Source organism: Schistocerca cancellata, chromosome 1 (genome assembly GCF_023864275.1).
Source record: "Schistocerca cancellata isolate TAMUIC-IGC-003103 chromosome 1, iqSchCanc2.1, whole genome shotgun sequence".
Lineage (NCBI taxonomy): Eukaryota > Metazoa > Arthropoda > Insecta > Orthoptera > Acrididae > Schistocerca > Schistocerca cancellata.
The window spans coordinates 155,949,996-155,972,135 of NC_064626.1; the positions used below are offsets into that span (position 1 = coordinate 155,949,996).

Genomic DNA, 22,140 nt, shown 5'->3' on the forward strand with positions numbered 1-22,140 from the left:
AATGTGTCTTACCACATAGTCTGATAAAAAATTAGGTTGTTCAAAAGTGAATGCTTTTGAAAATTAGATTTTATGGGTGTTTTTCTGAATAATTGTCAATAACATCTGCAGTGGGAAGCAAAGCTCATCTTTGTAAACATCTATGTAGTTATGAAGCCTAGAACATTGTTGTATAACAGTTCATTCCTGAATAAAATCTGCAGTGTATTGGTTAATTTCACCCATGGTTGTTTCATTGTAACACAGCCTGAATGCTTCAACTGCATGATTTACTTGTTTTACTGGCACACATTTACCAATAAATGATGTCTCTAAAAGCACATGAGCTGTCAATCTCTTGCCACTTGCAGCCTTCTTCATATCAGTAATGTTTTACTGATGCAACTCAAATCTCGTCCTCAGTACCCAATGTTCCTTTGTCACTGTTTTTCAGGCATTTGTTCCAAACAGTCAGTATCATTGTCATCATCACTATTTAAGTCACTCCTGTTGTTATTTATACTAATTGGCCTGTGTAACTGTCCCTCTTACAATATTCACACATTAATAAACTGAAGAGACTGAACATCACACAGAGTGATGGAATAGCATATCATATGCTCTGTCTATGCTATTCCACCACTCTGTGTGACGTCCAGTCTTCTCAGTTTATTGATGTGTGAATATTGTAAGAGGGACAGTTACATATGCCAACAATAAAAAAAGCTTTTTTTATTGAAAGTGAATTATTCTTGTGCTTAAATCCTAATGTGTTAACAAAAAAGCCACATCAACCACCCTTTTTAAGCAATAATTTATTTTAAGCAGATAACACTTACATTTTTGAAAAAAAGCATTTTTAACTATTTCATATACTATTTTCAATAATAAATCAAGTTGAAGGTTTAACATTACCATAGTTACTTGTGCTAATGTGCCTCCAGTAGTTGCACTTCTGTTGAATCTGGCTGAAAAGTAGTTGGTGAGATTGGACTATTTTAAATAATGTTGTCCACACCAGACCAAAACACCTGCTGTTTATGGCCAGATCAAGTCTCATTTACTATTATTTATGTACAAATGATGGGTAAGTTGCATACTACACTTGACTGATGTCATATAATAATGATTGATTGACTGCAGTAACGTAACACAAATGCACTGATTCACAATAATTAACATACAGCAAGGGAATCATTAACACATTCACCGATCATGCTGTCCTTTCAAGTAGCTAGTCGTATCAAAATGGAAACAATACACACAGTAAGCATAATTTTGAAATAACACAGTTCACAGTTTGATACTATTGTCACAGTTTGCAGCAGCCATTATTAGTAGATTAACACATTTCTTGAAGTTTGTTGTAATTCTGGGCACTGATCTTCCTCACATTATACACTTCCGCAGACTGAATAAAATGTCTCCTAAAATGTTCCTTTTATAAGTTTACAATCATTAAACTAAATTTATCTGTTGTTCTTTGCTGGAGTTTTACAGGTTAAAATTAAGGATATATGTTTCTGAGCAAATGAATAGTAAAGGAAGTTCTTCTAAATGTGGACTTTTACGTAAAACAGTAATTGCTATTGAACTATGCTGTCTAGTTTGCCAAAATATGGTATTCTATTTCGGTAACAATGTTTTTCAAAAGGTCTTAATTCCTCTGAAACCAAACGAGTGTAGCAGTTACCAACATATTTCCAACATTAGCTGTCTAGATGCTTCTGTTATTTGTATATACTCTTGGTCTACTGTATCTTAGAGTTAGTATGTTTACAAAGAACAGTGATAACAAAGTTCTATGTAACTGGTATTTGTCATTAGCCAAGTTTTTAGGTAAACTAATCACATTTACAAATTTCAGTTCCTCAAAAAAATGTAACATATAATAAAGTTGGCTAAAGCCTGAGTTAATAGTCAAGATTTCTGGTACTGTGCACATGCCATGGAAGTGATAATCTTGCAAATATTTGTAAAATAAATAAATAAATAATTTTAGGGGGAAGAAAAACAACAGGGGGAAATCCACTTGCTTTGTTACTAGTGGTCACATTGGTTAGTGTGCATGTTGTAAACATTAACCAGTTACAGTGTGCCACAGTGGTGTGGATGAAGTTGAGATGAACAAATTGATATAGAGTACTTGTGATCTATCAAGCCAAGAAACATGTTCAGATTGGCCTACAGGAGCCACATAAACCACAGTGCATGTGTTCCATGTGTGATTTTGGCTAAAATCATCCTCGAATATTAAAAACTCCTTCCTGTTACTGCATGTACAAAATGTAGTATTGATGTTTGTGTAGATTTTACCTCAAGATATTGTGAATTTTAGTAGCATAAAATTAACAATTAAATCATTTTGTTTGACTGGCCTCCTTACTACAAAACTATTGTCCTTGTAAGGATTAAGTTTAAACTGAATTGTACACACAATTGGTTTTTGCAAATGACCTGACAAGTTCTTTAGCTCTTCTTCATTTTTTACAGTTAATTTTGATACTGTTTAGTGTATATGTTTAGTACAGTGGCTAGATGTGGTTGTAAAACCAGTTTTGTGAAGATTTAGAAAATGCTCAAAAAAGGAAACAGGTCTTGTATTCCAGTGATTCAGCGGGAGCCCAGCATTGGTATTAGTAGTTACAAACAAAAATAAAAAATCCATGCATATTATAAAAACCCATGCGTGCAAACTCGTGTGTATAAGTGTGTGTATATGTCTTCATGTATGTGTGTGTGTGTGTGTGTGTGTGTGTGTGTGTGTGTGTGTACCACACCACCTCCTAAACCACTGTACTGATTTCAACCAAACTTGGTGCATGTATCCCTTACTCTCTGACAACAATCGCTGGTGGGGTAACAATTACCTTTCTATCATAGTTCAGAAGATAGGATATCATAAACAATGAGATGCATGAAAAACTGCCACTCATGCATAACATTTAAATTTATTAACTCTTTGTTACTAACTCTAGTCACAATAAATTTCAGAGACAGTATCCACATATGCTTCTAAATGAACCTACTAAATTATATCATGGTACCATACATGATTCAGGAGATATGATGCCATAAACACTTAGATAGATGAGAAACTGCCCCATCATGCGTGGTGTTTAAATGTATTACTTATTTGCTACAAACTCTATTTTCAACTTAATTTGCAGGCAATATCCACATTGCCGCTGATTGTACCTACACAAATACACCACTGTACAGTACATAGTTCAAGAGATATGACATCATAAACATCAAAAAATGACTCATCATACATGAAATTTTAATACATTTACTCTTATTACTAAGACACTCCTACAGTTGAGTCAGCTTACAGAAATCCCTGACACCTGGCAGTGGTTTTAATAGCTTTCAAATGCGAAGCGCAAGTGGCTTATGCAAAAACAATAGCCGCCTATAGAGCTATGAAGAGGCATTGCCATAGAGACGTTTGCAAATTTTATATCTTCAAATTTAACACGTTTTTCGGACAACACAACACACACATAAGTCACTGAGTAAGTTGACCTGTGTACAAGTCGGCATTCGATTAAACACAGAGTCTCAGTTTAGCGGCCGCTGCTCGGCTGGCCGCTTAGGTGGCGCAGCTGCTGCCTGGCTGGCAGACAGCGCCGCACGTAGAGGACATGCGTAATTGCGCGGTGGCACTTTGAATAATCGGCGAGTCACAACAACAAAATCATGTTTTAGGCAGGCGAATCACCTGTACTTATACATTTGTGCATCATGCATATTTCTTTGTACAACTATTTCACTTGCGTTTTCACGAATACATAGAAATGAAATTTTTTCAATACAGCACCAAGAGCACAGTTCATTTTTTCCTGTTTTAATAGAAAATTGGCAAAATGAATATCCTGGCTATGTCAGGTCTGTCAGCTGGTAAAGTAATAATATCCGTAAGTAAAAATATCTGATCTGCCATTCTGTCAGTTAACCATGCAGCACTGGTTAGTATATAGGGTATAAATAGTAACTGTTTGCAATGTACCACATTGATGTAGGTGAAGTCAACATGAAAAAATTGATACAGGACACTTGTGGTCTATCAAGCCAGGAAGCAGCCTCCAATTTGCCTACAAACACCAGATAAACTACAGTGAATGTGTGCCACATGAGATTTTGGCTAAAATTATCATTGAATATTAGAAAATGTCATATCTTTGTATTTACAAAATGTAAAATTTATGTTTGTGTAAATTTCACCTCAAAATTAAAAAAAATTAAAAATCCCATTCTAAAACTGCAATAAGTTTTTGATGATATTAGGCTGTATCTTTGTAGTAACACCTAGTTGGATCCAGTTCATTGTATTTTGAACAATTTAGAACCAAAGCTTCTGACACAAACTAAACTAGATAGATTTGGGGTTAAAAAAGGAAAAAGTTGAGCCACTTGGTTCTACACTCAAAGAAAAGAAATTGTTAGGAGCAGGAACAAACATTTATTTATACAAGAGAGAAGAGCAGATATTTTCTTAATGTTTCAGAGAAGAAAGTGATTTAGTTTGCTGCTCGGGAATATTGCCAGTTTGTTGAATGAATCTGGAATTGAATATAAACAGGAGGAATGTGAACTGTTTTACAGTTTATTGTAAAAGTAATTTAAAGGCTGTTTCATTACACAACAGTAGCACTCTTAACGTTTTTCAGATGCCAAGAGACAGTGTAGTATTGGGTTGCAAGGCTCACTCATCTCTCAAGTCAGTAAACTTGCACATTGTGTGTAGCCAATTCTCTTCTCTGGGCAATCAGCTACGTCAATCTCCCTAAAGCTGTTAAAGGAATTTATTAAACTGCTTCTGTATCTTTGAAATAATTTGGGCACTCGTAGAATACTTTTCAGTTCAGTCACTTTACTTTTCAGTTCAGTCACTTTACTTTTCAGTTCAGTCACTTTACTTTTCAGTTCAATCACTTTACTTTTCAGTTCAATCACTTTACTTTTCAGTTCAATCACTTTACTTTTCAGTTCAATCACTTTACTTTTCAGTTCAATCACTTTACTTTTCAGTTCAATCACTTTACTTTTCAGTTCAATCACTTTACTTTTCAGTTCAATCACTTTACTTTTCAGTTCAATCACTTTACTTTTCAGTTCAATCACTTTACTTTTCAGTTCAATCACTTTATATTTTCAAGTTCCACAGACAACTTTTGCAAGCTAACTTAGTCCTAAAACATTAGACTTATTTACACATATTCAAATATCATTGGTTTGATAACCAAATAATTTATGAACATCATACATGTCTTGCTTCGTTCACAGCCAAGACATGAAGTAAGTTAAAAGTCTTTAGTCTCAAGCGAGACCAATACATGAATGTACATAAAAATCTATATTCAATTGTTCATTAGTCTTTTTACAATCAATGCAGACACTAAAGAGCACAGAATACTACATAAACTTTTGTTCTTTTCTGCCCGTACACGGAAACTCTGTGGACTGTACAGCGGGTACTTGTCTGCCGCCGCTGAGTCCATCTTTTGCTCATAACTGTTTTTTTTACCTGCACATACAAATAGGTGATGTGCAGTAGGGCATATTCGTTTCTCCCACTCACCTCTAAAATATCGGGTGTTCGAAATGGTGGAAGGCTGAGTGGTTCTAGAATTTGCTTCAAAATTCTCGAAGCACTACAGTACCTATGTATCAGTAGATGTTTTCCATTCTGTATAAATGGTGCATTACAAAATCCTTCTTTTATTTTTAAATAAAGTAAACTTTTTCACACATGTTTGGAATATATTTGGCAATTTGAAAGTGTCATGTATTTTCCTTGGCCGGTAAAGTGACTTTACTACATAGTAATGTTTCTTATGTGAGTGGGCTAATAGGGGAAGGTATCAATATTGGTCCAGAATAAACAGGCCTGCAAGAAAGTCTTTGAAGTATTTTTGAAACTTGGAGAATATTTCAAGTATCTCTGTGAGAATTTTCCTCATCCATCAAAAGTGCAAAAGAGGGCATAGTTATTGGGCCTGACATTCAAATAATGTTCTTTGATTCCAGTGTTAAATCAAAAATTATGTAAGAGAGAGGGAATCTTTGGTACAGTGCAAAGAGTTCATTATCAACTTCGTAGGGAACAAAAGGGACTCACATTTTTCTAGTCTGCATTCTGATAAATTGCGATATGTAAAATGAGCCTCAAGATTTACTTTTTTCTGAAAAATTTTGGTGCTGTCAGTGAGAAACAAGATGAACACTTCCATGAAGACATCCAAATGGTTGAAATACTGTTTTATGGCCTTCCTGGTAGATTAAAACACTATGTAAGACTGGGACATTAACCTGAGACCTTTGCCTTTCATGAGCACTAACCTGCAAAAATCAGAGTTTGCAGGTTTGAGTTCTAGTCCCACATAAAAATTTAGTCTACCTGGAAAAGTTTCAAATCGGTGCAAATTTCACTGCAAAGTGAAAATTCATTCTGGAGTATAAGGGTAGCTGTAATATAAACTTGGTGGGAGGGTAAAGTCAGCCAAGACAATGAGTAGCCAATTCATTGGAGAAAAAGCTGTGTTAGATGCTTTAAGGAAAAAGAAAAAAAAATAAGCTAATGGATACACAGTTCGTATGTAGAAACAGATTTTTTCATGTATATAAATCAGCAAATCTTTGTTCATATCGAAATAGTAAAGCACTCTTCATTCAAATTACATGTTTTATCCTATTTTTTAGTTTATAATAAAAGAATATTGTAATAAAATAGTACATGATACAAAAAAGAAAAAACTTAGGTCGTATATAAATTCACTGAAGAAAACAAGTAAAAAAAGAAAAGGGGGGGGGGGGGGGGGGGAGAGAGAGAGAGAGAGAGAGAGAGAGAGAGAGAGAGAGAGAGAGAGTGGATTAAGCTGCTACTTAAAAAAAAGTAATGAAAATATATTTTTTCACTAAATGGAAGTCTTTGTCTCACAACATTCTCAGTAATGTGCAGTAAGGTCTCTCAAGCATTGTCACATGAATTTATAATATAAATAAATGATATAGACTGCTACTTTTTTCTCATGTGCTTTTTGTTTATATGTGGAGAATTCAAAATCAGGTGTAAGGAGTACATTGAGATAGATGTTAAAATTGTGTAAAAGCCACTCTCAGTTAGCCAGAGTTCTAAATTTCAACCTCAGTCAACCTGTAGTCACTTTTGGAACAAATTTTGCTGTCACATATTTCATATGCAAAACATCCAAAAACAGTTCATGGATTGAGCCTATTGATATTCCAACATTGCCAACATTTCTCTTATTTTGACTTCCCAATTATTCATAAACAAGACATTCAGGGTGCTTGTTATCTTCCCGGTCTTCATGGTCTCCTTCTGAATGCTTATCTGAGTAGTAAACCCTTGTTTTACTCATAGTAGCCTCACCAAAAACAGTATTTAACTTTTCTAAAACTTGGATTGTTATACAAAATAAATAATCATTAGTTCTGTGTAAATAAATGTAAACTTTTTGACAGTTAACAGCAGACTAAATATCTCATATGGCTAATGTACAAATACCACTGAGTCATGTTTCTTGACGTAACAGCAAAAATTGAGTGAAATTATAAAATTCCCATCAATATTTGAGTGCACCTTGTACATTTTCTCACATTATTCTCTTAGACATACACACCCTTCGGATAAGAGAATCGTGCCTGACAGTTATACTATTAATGTAAGAGTTACTCAAGATAAACAAATGCTTAATCATAAAAACAGACCAGAACAAATATGAATGAAACAGATAGTTGCAGCTTCACTTTGTCTGCAGTCAAAAAAGATTAAAAATTAAGATGTTTATGGAAGTTCATTCATAACCTATATGTCTTTAAAGACCCAATACCCATTACATTAAGGATTAGCAGTTCATTATATTAACACATTTCAACCTATATTCCCCTTTATGGATGACTATTACAATAACTATTACTTTAAAAGGTATCAGGTGCCATGGGATACCTTATTTATTTATTGTATGGGTTACATACATAGGGTGTATAACATAATATACATTATATAAAATTTTATAGACAGACTTCTAGAGTACATGTGAAATCCATCAGCTTTGGAGTCACCAGCAGGCTAGTTTCTGGTCTACCATTGTTAGATTTTATTGGGCATTCTTGTGTCAAATGTCTAATGGTCAGTTCTATGCAGTCACAAAGTGGAGATAGTTGTGAACCTTATTTGTGGAAAAATTGTGCACATCTGCCATGCTGGGTTATAATTCTGTTTAACATAGATTATGTTTTGCATGGCAAGAATGATACACAGCCTATTATTATATGATTGTGCAGTCCATTCTTGAATCCATGCATTAGTAAGGTTGAACTCATCTTCCATAGTGACTCTTGCTGTTAATGATGGTGGTCACCTAGAGCAGAGTCAGTTATGATTTGCATTATCAATATGTTGATGGACTGGTAAATTGTTATTAGTCGTCATCTTTTAGTACTCATTTGTTAGTGTTTTTGTGTGTAGTAGTTAAGGGGGTGGAATGGTGAAATGCAGCTTGGTACTACCAGCCATTCCATAGATGTTGATTTGATAACACCAGCAATCATTGTGATGATGTCATTTAGCTGGAGATCTGTCCTTTGAGCACATGATATGCATATATATTCTCACCAAGTAGAGGCAGGAGGAAACACACAAAAAAGCTATGGAAATGCACAAGCTGTCAGTCAGAAGCTTATTCTTCTGACAGAAGGATTGAAGGGAAAGGAAGAGAGATGAAGGAAAAGGACTTGTGAAGTTTAGTAAATGGGAAGAGTTACAGAAAAGTCACTATAGACCCCACGTCACAGGAGACATACTGCTCTATATGGCAAGTAAAAACTAATTGTTGGAGCCTGTACCAGATAAGATTTGAAAACCTGAGAACTTGAAGGTGGAATGTGGGGTAATAAGTAAGACAGTGATTACTGAAAAAATGAAAAAAAAAGCACCATGCAAGAATCAACAAAAGGTTGGTGGGGAATATACAGATCAGAAAATAAAAGATACAGAAAAATAAAAGGGAGCAAAGAAAAGTTATAGTTGCTGGGAAAAAAGCTGGCACCACAGAAATTAATGTAATTTAGGTCAGGGGGTTGGTGAGAACCAATCACATTTTGTAATGCCAGTTTCCACCTGTGGAGTTCTGAAAGCTGGTATCAGGAGGGAGAACAGAGATGGCACATGTGGTGAAAGAGGCACCAAGGTCACAACCGTCATGTTATAGAATGTGCTCTGCTACAGGATATTATTTGTTATTAGTATACATCCTCTGTCTAAGCCCATTCATCCCATCTGCTAACTAAGTGATAGTCATACTAATGTAGAAGACTCAAAAATGTTTATATAGTAGATGGTACACAGCATACGTTCGCAAGTGGCTCTCTCTGCAAACTGGTACACGTAGATAGGAGTGTGCAGGACAAGTCTTAAGACAGGAATGGTCACAGTGGTAGGAGCCTTAGGGGAGGGAAATGGGTGCAGAAGGAGTGTAGGGCCTGACCATAATACTGCAGAGATTGGTTGGGTGACCAGGAGGAGGAGGGGGGGGGGGGGACTAAAAGCTATTCTAGATGTGAAGGGCAAAATGTCTGACAGTGGCTGTCATTTCACAGCATGGTTTTAGGAAGTCATAACCTTGCTGAAGTACTTTATTAATACATTCAAGACAAGGATGGTACTGAGTGACAAGAGGTGTACTCCTAAGTTGATATTTGGAGGGACCAGAAATACTAAGAGTGGATGTGATGGCTTGGATAATCTGCTTTTGAGATGGGTTGGTGGGATACTTATGTTCAGTGAAGGCTGAGGTGAAAATTATGGTCTACTGCTGTAAAGAGTCTGCATCTGAACAGATACATTTCCCATGAATGCCAAGGCTGTATGGGGGGGAATGTTTGGCATGAAAATGATGGCAACTGTGAAAATGTAAGCACTTTTCTTTGTTTGTAGCTTAAATATGAATGGTGCCATGCGTGAGGATAAATTCAACCTCAAGGAAAGTGGGATCAAGATTTGGAATAGGATCATGTGAATTTTAAATGGGAGAATGTATTTAAAGATTCCAAAAATTTCAACAGGTCAGCCTCACCATGAGTCCATATTGCAAAGATGTCATCAGTGTATCTAAACCAAACCAGGGGCAAAAGGCTTAAAAATTCCAGGACAGGGCCTACTTTGTCTCAGATGCTATGCAGCCAGAAGTATCACTTTGCAACACCAAAAGGAAACCTACATTGAACACTCTGGTGAACAGTTAGAACCCATACCCTAACTTACTCCATTACCACAACCTCAAAATCACCAATAACAAGCTTTCCAAGAAATTCCAAATCCAGCATTGCTTCACCACCCTTTCTCAGATCCCTACAACATGACCCTAACCTGCACTCTGCTGAATTCCAAGAATTTCACTGCGTAATAACTGATGTTTCCATCAGTATCCTCTCAGTGAACAAGGTATATACCACTGTGGTACCTGACTGATGGAAGTATGTAAGGGATGGTCTACACCAGCTATTTGACACTTCTACATTCAGCATCTGCCATCAAGATCACATCCTCATGATGCAAACTGGCCAACAGTCCCTCTTTAAAATGTCAGGCGCCTCACAAGGACTAACACCTCAATCTGTAGAGTGTCGTTGCCGACCTCTACCATGCAGTCCCACCTTTTACCTTCTTCCTAAGATTCACAAAGCCAATCATACAGCCAATCCCAAGTTGCTTGCTTCAGAGCACACACTGAACATGTCTTTACCTAGGTTGATCAAGATCTGCAGCCTACAGAGACTCCGCTCCTATATTAAAGACACCAACCATTTCCTAGATTGCCTGAAATTTGTGCCTGTTCCACTTTCACCACACATCTTGTTTGTCGCCACTGATGCCACCTCCATCTAAGCAACATTCCCATGTACACAGTCTGTCTGCTGCTGAACATTACCTCAACTAGTGCCCACCTGATTTCAAACTTGACACCCTTCCTGCTGGACATTAATCAACTTAATACGTGCAAACATGTACTTTACCATTGAAGGGCAGTCATACAAACAGGTCAGGTGTTAAAGTGTTAACACAGTCCTGTCATGGAACTGAACCAGGATTAAGTGTTCCATGTTGGGTGAGGTAGGTTGTAAATACACTATTGGCCATTAAAATTGCTACACCAAGAAGAAACGCAGATGATAAACGGGTATTCATTGGACAAATATATTATACTAGAACTGACATGTGATTACATTTTCACGCAATTTGGGTGCATAGATCCTGAGAAATCAGTACCCAGAACAAGCACCTCTGGCCATAATAACGGCCTTGATACACCTGGGCATTGAGTCAAGCAGAGCTTGGATGGCGTGTACAGGTACAGCTGCCCATGCAGCTTCAACATGATACCACAGTCATCAAGAGTAGTGACTGGCGTATTGTGACAAGCCAGTTGCTCGGCCACCATTGACCAGACATTTTCAATTGGTGAGAGATCTGGAGAATGTGCTGGACAGGGCAGCAGTTGAACATTTTCTGTATCCAGAAAGGCCCGTACAGGACCTGCAAAATGCGGTCGTGCATTATCCTGCTGAAATGTACGGTTTCGCTGGGATCGAATGAAGGGTAGAGCCACGGGTCATAACACATCTGAAATGTAACGTCCACTGTTCAAAGTGCCATCAATGCGAACAAGAGGTGACCAAGACGTATAACCAATGGCACCCCATACCATCACGCCGGGTAATATGCCAGTATGGCAATGACGAATACACTCTTCCAATGTGCGTTCACCGCGATGTCGCCAAACACGGATGCGACCATCATGATGCTGTAAACAGAACCTGGATTCATCCGAAAAAATGACATTTTGCTATTCGTGTATCCAGGTTCGTCGTTGAGTACACCATCACAGGCGCTCCTGTCTGTGATGTAGTGTCAAGGGTAACCGCAGCCATAGTCTTCGAGCTGATAGTCCATGCTGCTGCAAACATTGTCGAACGATTCGTGCAAATGGTTGTTGTCTTGCAAACGTCCCCATCTGTAGACCCAGGAATTGAGAAGCGGCTGCATGATCCGTTACAGCCATGCAGATAAGATGCCTGTCATCTCGACTGCTAGTGATATGAGGCCGTTGGGATCCAGCACAGCATTCCGTATTACCCTCCTGAACCCACCGATTCCATATTCTGCTAACAGTCATTGGATCTCGACCAATGCAAGCAGCAATGTCGCAATACGATAAACCGCAATCGCGATAGTCTACAATCCAACCTTTATCAAAGTCGGGAACATGATGGTATGCATTCCTCCTACTTACACGAGGCATCACAACAACGTTTCACCAGTCAACGCCGATCAACTGCTGTTTGTGTATGAGAAATTGGTTGGAAACTTTCCTCATGTCAGCACGTTGTAAGTGTCGCCACCGGTGAATGCTCTGAAAAGCTAATCATTTTCGTATCACAGCATCTTCTTCCTGTCGGTTAAATTCACGTCTGTAGCACATCATCTTTGTGGTGTAGCAATTTTAATGGCCATTAGTGTAGATTTTCAGTTGCTGTTAATTATTTAAAATGAATTTTGATTATTGTGTAATTTTTGTTGCTCCTGAAGTACTTTTTTGCACTGATTTCACATCTGTTATTCATTTTTTCTACCACATACAGTTTCTTCACAAATCAGGTAACATAATTTTTCATTTTAGCCTCAATTCCATAGAGAGAAACTTCATTGCAAGTAAGGGAAATGTTATTTTGTTGAGTGGGAGTAGTTGGCCATACACTAGTCTGGCTGTTAGTTGGGAAACTTTAGTTCATTTTTGACATGTTATAAACATGAGGTTACATTTGTGCTGTTAAATTTATTTTTGTCATTTCTTGGAAATGGTGTTCCCGCGAGTGTTTGAACAACATAAATGTATTCAGTTATGTTTGTGGTAACAAGATAATTGCTAAGCAAAGACAGTATAGGGTATGCATTTGTGGAAAAAGAATTTGAAAAGGACAAGAGAAATATTATTTAAATGGGAATATGATTTTTTAAGATCACTGTGGAATACATTATCCGACAAACGACGGGACATTTCATCAGGAATACATAGATATAAAATATAAAAAGTTCTTATGTCCCTTCTTGAAATAATTTTCTTTTTATATCTCTTAAAAGCTGGTGACACATTTGTGTCCTCACACTCATCCAAAATTGTTAGGTGGATTAACTGTCCATAATATATTTGTACATACGGCCTTTACGTAATACAGTCACAATGCTACTCATACTTGGTGGGCGTACGCATGGTGTGTAGTCTCTCTGAGTTCCCAACACAGACAGACTGTCTGTCAGTCAGCTAATAATTAATTAGTGTTTGCTGGATTGCTCATTAATAATCATCTTTGGTCTCTATATCTTTCATCATTGTCACAGATGGTATTCCTATCTAGTAGTCAGAGAGAGCATCATTTAATTGACTTAAAAATTACTGCCACAACAGAAAATTAAGTTTCATGAAAAATGTCCACTACACATACTTTGGTATAAGGCTTCGTGTATGAGACGAAAGTGGGGTGCCACACAGGGTGTGTTGTACATGTGTTGAGAAACTAAGACTGTGGAAAAATGGGAAGAGCAAATGAATGCCTTTTGAAATTCCCATGGCTTGGATGGAGTCATAAAAGTTTTGTATGGTTGCTATTTTTGTATGGTTAATGTTGAAGGCCATAATGAAAAAAGTAAGAAAGATATAAAATACCCTAACATTTCTTCAGCCGAATGACTAGTAACACATAGTAAATCTCTCGCTGTTCCAGTTCCATGTACGATTCTTGAAGATTTGCAACAGGAGAGCAGATCAGAACTTGAATGTAGTGATGCTGGTGACTATAAGCCAGAAGCAGGTTATGCACAAAAATTATTTAGTCAAAACAAAATACACACATCAAAAAAAGTTTTACATCAACCCGTTTTCCAGAACTCCTGAAGGTAGATGTTGACTGTGGATATTGTATCACAGGCACAGTCCCTATGTAAACAACCATACATGAGCAGCGCCTGTTAGATGGAGAGGGCCTGACAGCCGATCAGTTCCAGTCATTCCACCAGGAAGGAGGTACGTGTCTCGTGTTGTCTGTAGTTCAACCATGTCTAGACGGTCAATACCGTGGTTCGATCGCATCTGCATTGTTAGTTTGTGCCAGGAAGGGCTCTCAACAAGGGAAGTGTCCAGGTGTCTCGTAGTGAACCAAAGCGATGTTGTTCAGACATGGAGGAGATACAGAGAGACAGGAACTGTCGATGACATGCCTTGCTCAGGCCGCCCAAGGGCTAATACCGCAGTGGATGACCACTACCTACGGATTATGGCTTGGAGGAACCCTGACAGCAATGCCACCATGTTGAATAATGCTTTCCGTGCAGCCACAGGACGTCCTGTTATAACTCAAACTGTGCACAATAGGCTGCATGATGCTCAGCTTCACTCCCAGCATCCATGGTGAGATCCATCTTTGCAACCACGTCACCATGCAGCGCAATACAGATGGGCCCAACAACATGTGAGATGGATCGCTCAGGATTGGCATCATGTTCTCTTCGCTGATGCGGTCACATATGTCTTCAACCGAACAATTGTCAGAGACGTGTTTGAAGGCAACCTGATCAGGCTGAATGCTTTAGACACACTGTGTAGCAAGGTGGAGGTTCCCCGCTGTTTTGGGGTGGCATTATGTGGGGCCAACATACGCCACTGGTGGTCATGGAAGGCACTGTAACAGCTGTACGATACATGAATGCCATCCTCAGACTGATAGTGCAACCATATCGGCAGTGTATTGGCGAGGCATTCGTCTTCATGGGCGACAATTCGTGTCCCCCATCATTCACACCTTGTGAATGACTTCCTCCAGGATAACGACATTGCTCGACTAGAGGGGCCAGCATGTTCTCCATATGTGAACCCTATCGAACATGCTGGGATAGATTCAAAAGGGCTGTTTATGGATGACGTGACCCACTAAACACTCAGAGGGATCCATGCCGAATTGCCATTGCGGAGTAGGACAAACTGTACCAACAGTGCCTTGATGAACTTGTGGATAGTATGTCACGATGAATACAGGCATGCTTCAATGCAAGAGGATGTGCTACTGGGTATTAGAGGCACCAGTGTGTACAGCAATCTGAACCACCACCTCTGAAGGTCTCACTGTATGGTGGTACAACATGCAATGTGTGGTTTTCATGAGCAATAAAGGGGGGAAATGATGTTTATGTTGATCTCTATTCCAGTTTTCTGTGCAGGTTCTGGAACTCTCAAAACAAAGATGATGCAGAACTTTATTTGATGTGTGTACATTATTTATCTTGTTGATTGAATCTGACAAAAGGTGCTACTGAATTGCTTGGCTCAAGATTGAAAGCAAAACATCTACTACCTGGAGTATCGTTCTCCTACTACAGTAGGAGAGAAAAGTAATTAATAAAATTCTTTAAAGGAGACCATGAGAGTAGTAGTGCTATAGGCATTGTGGAACACTTTGTTGGCGTTTGTGATGATATGTTACTTAGGTCATTTATCTAGTGACATCATTATCCTTATCAGTGATGTCAGTTGCTGTTATCAGTGATGTCTTCTTGATCGGTGTGAAGACACACACATTTCCCCCTCCCCTCACCTCTCTCTGTCTTTAACAAATCATAGCACGGTATTAAAAATTCAAGATGACAGAAATAGCCCAAATACATTAGTGGAAAATTGGAAACCCTGTTCTCCTCCCCTGTCTGCAACCAATCACTGCACAGTACTCCTTATCTGTAGCCAATCATAGTGTGGAAAATCCAAGAAGGCGGAAATTGCACAATTGTGTGAATGGAAAAATTGAAACCCTCTCCCCCGCTTACATGGAAACCGAGCTCAATAGTGTGCCTTATACCCCTCCTCCCTCTCTTCTTCAGAGTGTGGCATCACTGCCTCCTTATCTCCAATTACAGCACAGCAAGATCTTGGAAATAGACACGTTGTGTGCTTTATATGCCTTCTACTTCCAACCAGTCAGTGCATAGAATTAAAATGCTGTCAAATTACATTATTTCTGATGAACATATCAAGTAATGCCCCCTCCCCCCCCCCCTCCTTATCTCCAGCAAATCATAGCAAAGTATTTTAAAAAAATGCAAGAGATGATGGAAACAAACCAGTTGTATCCTCCCCTTCTCTTTTTCCACCCAGTCAAAGCATAGTATTTAAATAATATGTAAAAATGGTGTCAGATAGTTATATATTTATGAGTCAAATATATTCATTATTTCCTAGAAACTCAAAGATATTGAACTTGAATGTCTTCATTATTTCATTGAAAGTCGAAGATATTCATTATTTCTGGCCCAAAAAATGACACCAAGTTACATAATTTACTTACACACTGAATGTGTTCCTTATAACCCACCCCTTCCTTTTTCGAGGACTGTATCAAACGTCCCATTATGACTGTAACAGACCAGTTGTGTTTTGTATACCCCCCACACCCTCTCTCGTAAACCATATACTGTAAAAGATAAATGCTAATTGCAGGATTGAGGATGTGTGCCTGGTACTTACCACCCACACATTGGTCTTGTCTTTCCATTGTATTGCTAGAACAGCATCTTGCGATCAAAAATTTGTTCCCCCTTCTTGGGTTTACCTCTTTGAGAGCACTGGCGGATCCTTTTCTATTTTGCATCACAGTCCCCAAAGATCAGTGTTGGCTTTAGCCAGTTCTTTGACTAGCTGAACACTGATATAGAACTGGTCAACATATACTGTGTGGCCCTATTATGGAGCATGCCAAGCAATCACTTCACCACTGCAGAAGCACTGTTGTCCAGGTTATCATCCCTTCCATGGCATATGTAGTTTTGGACTGCAAGAATGCATAGCTTCATGCCACATTTGTTCTGCGTGGTAACCACATAAACTTTTATGCTTTGTGTTGTGATTTGCATGAAACGGTGTCTGTTCTTTTGGACTTGTTCAAAAGAACAGAGACAGTTTCGATCCAGCAGCCATTATGAATTAAGACACAAACCAATTACAGCATTGGCTGTGAGTGGGCATTAATTGAAATCAATGGGGAAAGTTGAAAATTTGTGCCAGACTTGGATTTGAACCTGGCTTTCCTGCTTATAGGGCAGATGCTCTGACCACTAAGCCATCCAGACACTAGCATCATTGCAGTTGCATTGTCTACCATAGTACACCTCCCGTCAGACCCAGATTCTCAATTTACTCACACATTACTAATGTAGTGCCCCTTGCCCATTATCCTCTTGCAGCATTTTGACGATTCATGTAAGATTTTGAGCTTGGTGTACATCTGTACTGAAGAGAACATTGGCCATCTCACCTTTTATAAAGGAATTATAGACATTGGCTGTGCTAGTGGACATTGGTTGAAATCAATGGGGAAAGTTGAAAGTTAGTGCCAGACTAAGATTTAAAACTGAATCTCCTGCTTACTAGGCAGATGCTCTGACCATTAAGGCATCCGGACACACAGCACAGATGAACACCAGGCTCAAACTCTTATAGAAATCGGCAAAATGCTGCAAGTAGTGAGGAAAATGGGCAAGGGCTACTACATCAGTAATGTGTGGAGAAGCTGAGAACCTGGGTCTTATGAGAGAGATGCTAGGGTACTCTGTGCTCTGTGTAATGACCTCTGTGTCCATGTGGCTTAGTGGTTAGAGCATCTGCCTCATAAGCAGGAGACTTGGGTTCAAATCCCAGTCCAGCACAAACTTTGAAATTTCCCTGTTGATTTCAATCAGTGCCCACTTGCAGTTAATGTCTGTAGTTCCTATGTGTCTTACAGATAAAATATTCAAAAAATCTGTCCCTTGGGATAACATTGGAGCACAAGCTGTAGCAAACCATTGAATGACTACACTAGTGACTGGCCATTGTATTGTATGGAACTGGGGACCTAGAAACGACAAAGGGGCTACATCCCTGCCTTAGCCCGCAGTGCTTCACAACCCAACAATAGGCTACTGCAGTCCACTCACCCCAGTGCCGCCCCCACTGAACCCAGGGTTATTGTGTGGTTTGTCACCCAGTGGACACCTTCCCCCCCCCCCCCTTTCCCTCCCCTCTCCCCGCCACAGGGACGTCTCATAACAGACAAGTGTAACCCCAATGTTTGCATGGTAATTATGGTGTACGCATACGTGGAGAAAGTGTTTGCGCAGCAATTGCTGACATAGTGTAACTGAGGCGAAATAAGGGGAACCAGCCCAGACAGATTGAAAACGGCCTTAAAAAACCATCCACAGACTGGCCGGCTTACCTGACCTCAACACTAATCCACCGGGCAGATTCGTGCCGAGGCCGGCACACCCTTCTCGTCCGGAAAGCAGTGCATCAAACCGCACGGCTAACTGGGTGGGCCAGTGACTCTCCATACTTGGCTTCTCATTTATTGATATGTGGAAGATTGTAGAATTTGGTCCTAATTCATTTTGTGTTCTCAGTATGGTCAGCTTCTGTCTAGCATATAGGTTTTGTTTGTTCTTTCATATTTGAAATAACACTGTCATTTATAAAAGGAGAAAAAATCTAAATATTATCAAGTATGATCAAGTCCTACTTTATGTGGCACACCATCAGCGCCTGTAAATACCAAAATGTTTGGAATTTGATCTACTTCAGTCCAGTCATCCGAATTGTTACACAGCCTTGGTCTTTTTTGATGTTGAGTAGGTGGGTTCATAAACGATGGCCCACCTTCATCTGACATTGAATCTGAGTCTCAATAATACAGGACATAACAGAACCAATCGCTTAAAATTTCGCATGAATTGCTTTGATCCATATTGATTTAGAGGTTGGACTTACCAGGACTTCATTTATTTTCTTGCATTTCATAATCAATGTCACTATTTAAATCCAAAAAGATCATCATCATCCATAGTTTCAGCAAGTACTTCTTCGTGGCCGGGTTGGGGATTTTCTCTGCCTGTGACTGGTTGTTTGTGTTGTCCTCATCATTTCATCATCATCATTCGAGACAGTGGCTGGATTGGACTGTGTAAAGAGAAATTGGACTGTGTGAAAATGGGAACTTTGTACGTGTGCTGATGACAATGCAGTTGAGCGCCACAAAACCAAACATCACCATCAAACATCAAGTACTTCTTCAATCATTTTTTCAAGTTTTGCATCATTATCACATGTCATTTTGATTAAAAAGAAGATAAACAGCCTAACACAAATAATACTAGTGACACAAGCAATGATAAACAAACAACAAAACTTCAAAGAACATGTAACAAACAACTGGTAATCATAAGCAAATTCTTTCAGAAATATATATCGATGTATCACTCTACTGTGTTATGCCCTGCTATCCAACACCGAAGTGATGAACTAAAATCATTAAAGAGTATGTGGGTTGCAGCGGGAATAGTAATATTACGTTTTTAACATAAAAACTATGTGGAATGCTGTGCAGCATAATATTATGGTGACCGCGTTTTCTCCTTTCCATACATGACATAGTATTGTGGTAACCACATGGTAAGTGCTAGAGATCCAGTAACACCTGATACTTAAGGCATAGCTACTAATACGCAGGTAGTGGAAGGCTTTCCAGGGGGCCACATGTAAGGCTTCAGGCCTCCCCGGTTAGTCTGACAAACAGGTTCCAGGTGATGTGTGTGGCTGACACTGTCACTGCACCAGATGCCATCGCCTGTCCTCTTTCAGAGGAATCCTCTGAGCCTGCAAGACCCGGACAACACAGAGGGTGGGATTATTGATATTTGGGAGCTCCAACATTAGGCACATTATGAGGCCCCTTAGGAACATGGGCTGCCAAGAAGAGGAAGACAGCCAGTGTGTACTCAGTGTGCATGTTAGGTGGTGTATTCCAGACTCCCGGATGTCATTAAGAGTACAGGGTGCAGCCAAGTGCAGGTGGTGGCTCACATCAGTACCAATGATGTGTGTAACTTTGGATCAGAAGATATTCTCTCTGGTTTTGAGCGGCTAACAGAAGTGGTAAGGGCTGCAAGTCTTGCTTGCAAGATGAAAGCAGAGCTAACCATGTGTAGCACAGTCGATAGGACCGATTGCGGACCTCTGATACAGAGCCAAGTGGAGGCTATGAATCAGAGGTTCAGACAGTTCTGCGACCATGTAGGCTGCAGATTCTTCGACTTGCGCCAAAGGGTGGTTAGGTTTCGGGTTCCGCTGAATAGGTCAGGAGGCAGCTATACAGGTAGCAGGGGCTGTGTGGCATGGACTGGTCAGTTTTTTAGGTTAGAGGGTCTCAGGAAAACACAAAAAGGGTTTCAGTCACAAAGGGTGCAGACTGAGCATAGGAAGGACGTAGATACAGGAACCAGTTGTAAATTGTTGTAGCTGTGTTGGGAAAGTACCACAGCTCCAAGCACTAACAGAAATCACTGATGCTCAAATTGTTATAGGCACTGAAAGCTGGCTAAAGCCGGAGATAGCTCAGCCAGAATTTTTGTGAAGAACTTAACAGTGTTCTGAAAGGATAGGCTAAACGAAGTTGGTGGTGGTGTGATTGTTGCTGTTTGAAGTAGTTTATCTTCTTGTGAAATTGAAGCAGATAACTCCTGTTAGTTAGTATGTGCAGAGGTCATTGTTGGCAACTGGAATAAAATAATAATCAGATCCTCTTACCAACCTCCCAATTCACATGATACAATTGCTGAAAGATTCAAAGAAAACTTGAATTTGATTTCAAACACATATCTGACTCATACAATAGTAGTTGGTGGTGACTTTAAATTACCATCAGTATGTTGGTGAAAATACATGTTTAATTCCAAAGGTACACATAAAACATCATCTGACATTGTGCTAAATGCATTCTCTGAAAATTATTTCAAGCAGTTAGTTCACGGACCTCGCGCGAATAGTAAACGGTTGTGAAAACACACTTGATCTCTTGGCAACAAATAGTCCTGAGTTAATAACAAGCATCAAAACAGATATAGGGATTAGTGAACGCAATGTTGTCATAGTGAGATGAATATTGTAACCCCAAAATCTTCAAAAATATACCTATTCAAAAAATCAGATAAAAATTTCTCTTGATGCCTTCCTAAGAGACAATCTCCACTCTTTCCAAATTAACAATGTAAGTGTAGACCAGATGTGGCTTGAATTCAGAGAAATAGTATCAGCAGAAATTAAGAGATTTATACTAAATAAATTAACAAATGATGGAGCTGATCCTCCTTGGTACACAAAATGGGTCAGAACACTGTTGCAGAAACAATGAAACAAATGTGCCAAATTTAAATAGGCACAAAATCTCCATGAGTGGCAATCTTTTACAGATGCTCGAAGTTTAGTGCGGACTTCAATGTGAGATGCTTATAATAGTTTCCACAATGAAACTTTGTCTCAAAACCTGGCAGAAAACCCGAAGAGATTCTGGTTATATGTGAAGTATGTTAGCAGCAAGACACAGTCAGTGCCTTCTGTGCACGATAGCAATGGAGATACTATCTGCCAATGCAGAGTTACTAAACACAGCCTTTTGAAATGCCTTCACAAAAGAAAACAAAGTAAATATTCAAGAATTCGACTCAAGAAAAGTTGCCAACATCAGTAACAGAGAAGTAGATATCCTTGAATTAGTGAAGCAACCTAAATCACTTAAGAAAAGCAAGTCTTCTGGTCCAGAATATATCCCAATTAGATCCCTTTCAGAGTATGGCAATGCATTAGCTCCATACTTAACAATCATATACAACTGTTCGCTCAATGAAAGATCTGTACCCAAATATTGGAAAGTTGCACACGTCACACCAATATTCAAGAAAGGCAGTAGGAGTAATCCACTAAATTACAGGCCCATATCATTAACATTGATATGCAGCAGGATTTTGGAACATATATTGTGTTCAAACATTATGAATTACCTCGAAGAATACTGTCAATTGACACACAGTCAACATGGATTTAGAAAACATCATTCTTGTGAAAGACAACTAGCTCTTTACTTGCATGAAACATTGAGTGCTGTTCACAAGGGATTTCAGATTGATTCTGTATTTCTGGAAGGCTTTTGGCACTGTACCGCACAAGCATGTTGTAGTGAAATTGTGTGCTTATGGAATATCTTCTCAGTTATGTGACTGGATTCATG

The 22,140-nt window shown here is 38.9% G+C and overlaps 1 protein-coding gene across 3 annotated transcripts in view; it reads left to right on the top strand.

The window, feature by feature from the left end:
• LOC126153681 (parkin coregulated gene protein homolog) overlaps positions 1-22,140 on the top strand; it is a 146,540-nt gene that overhangs the window by 47,157 nt on the left and 77,243 nt on the right. The window lies entirely within an intron of this gene.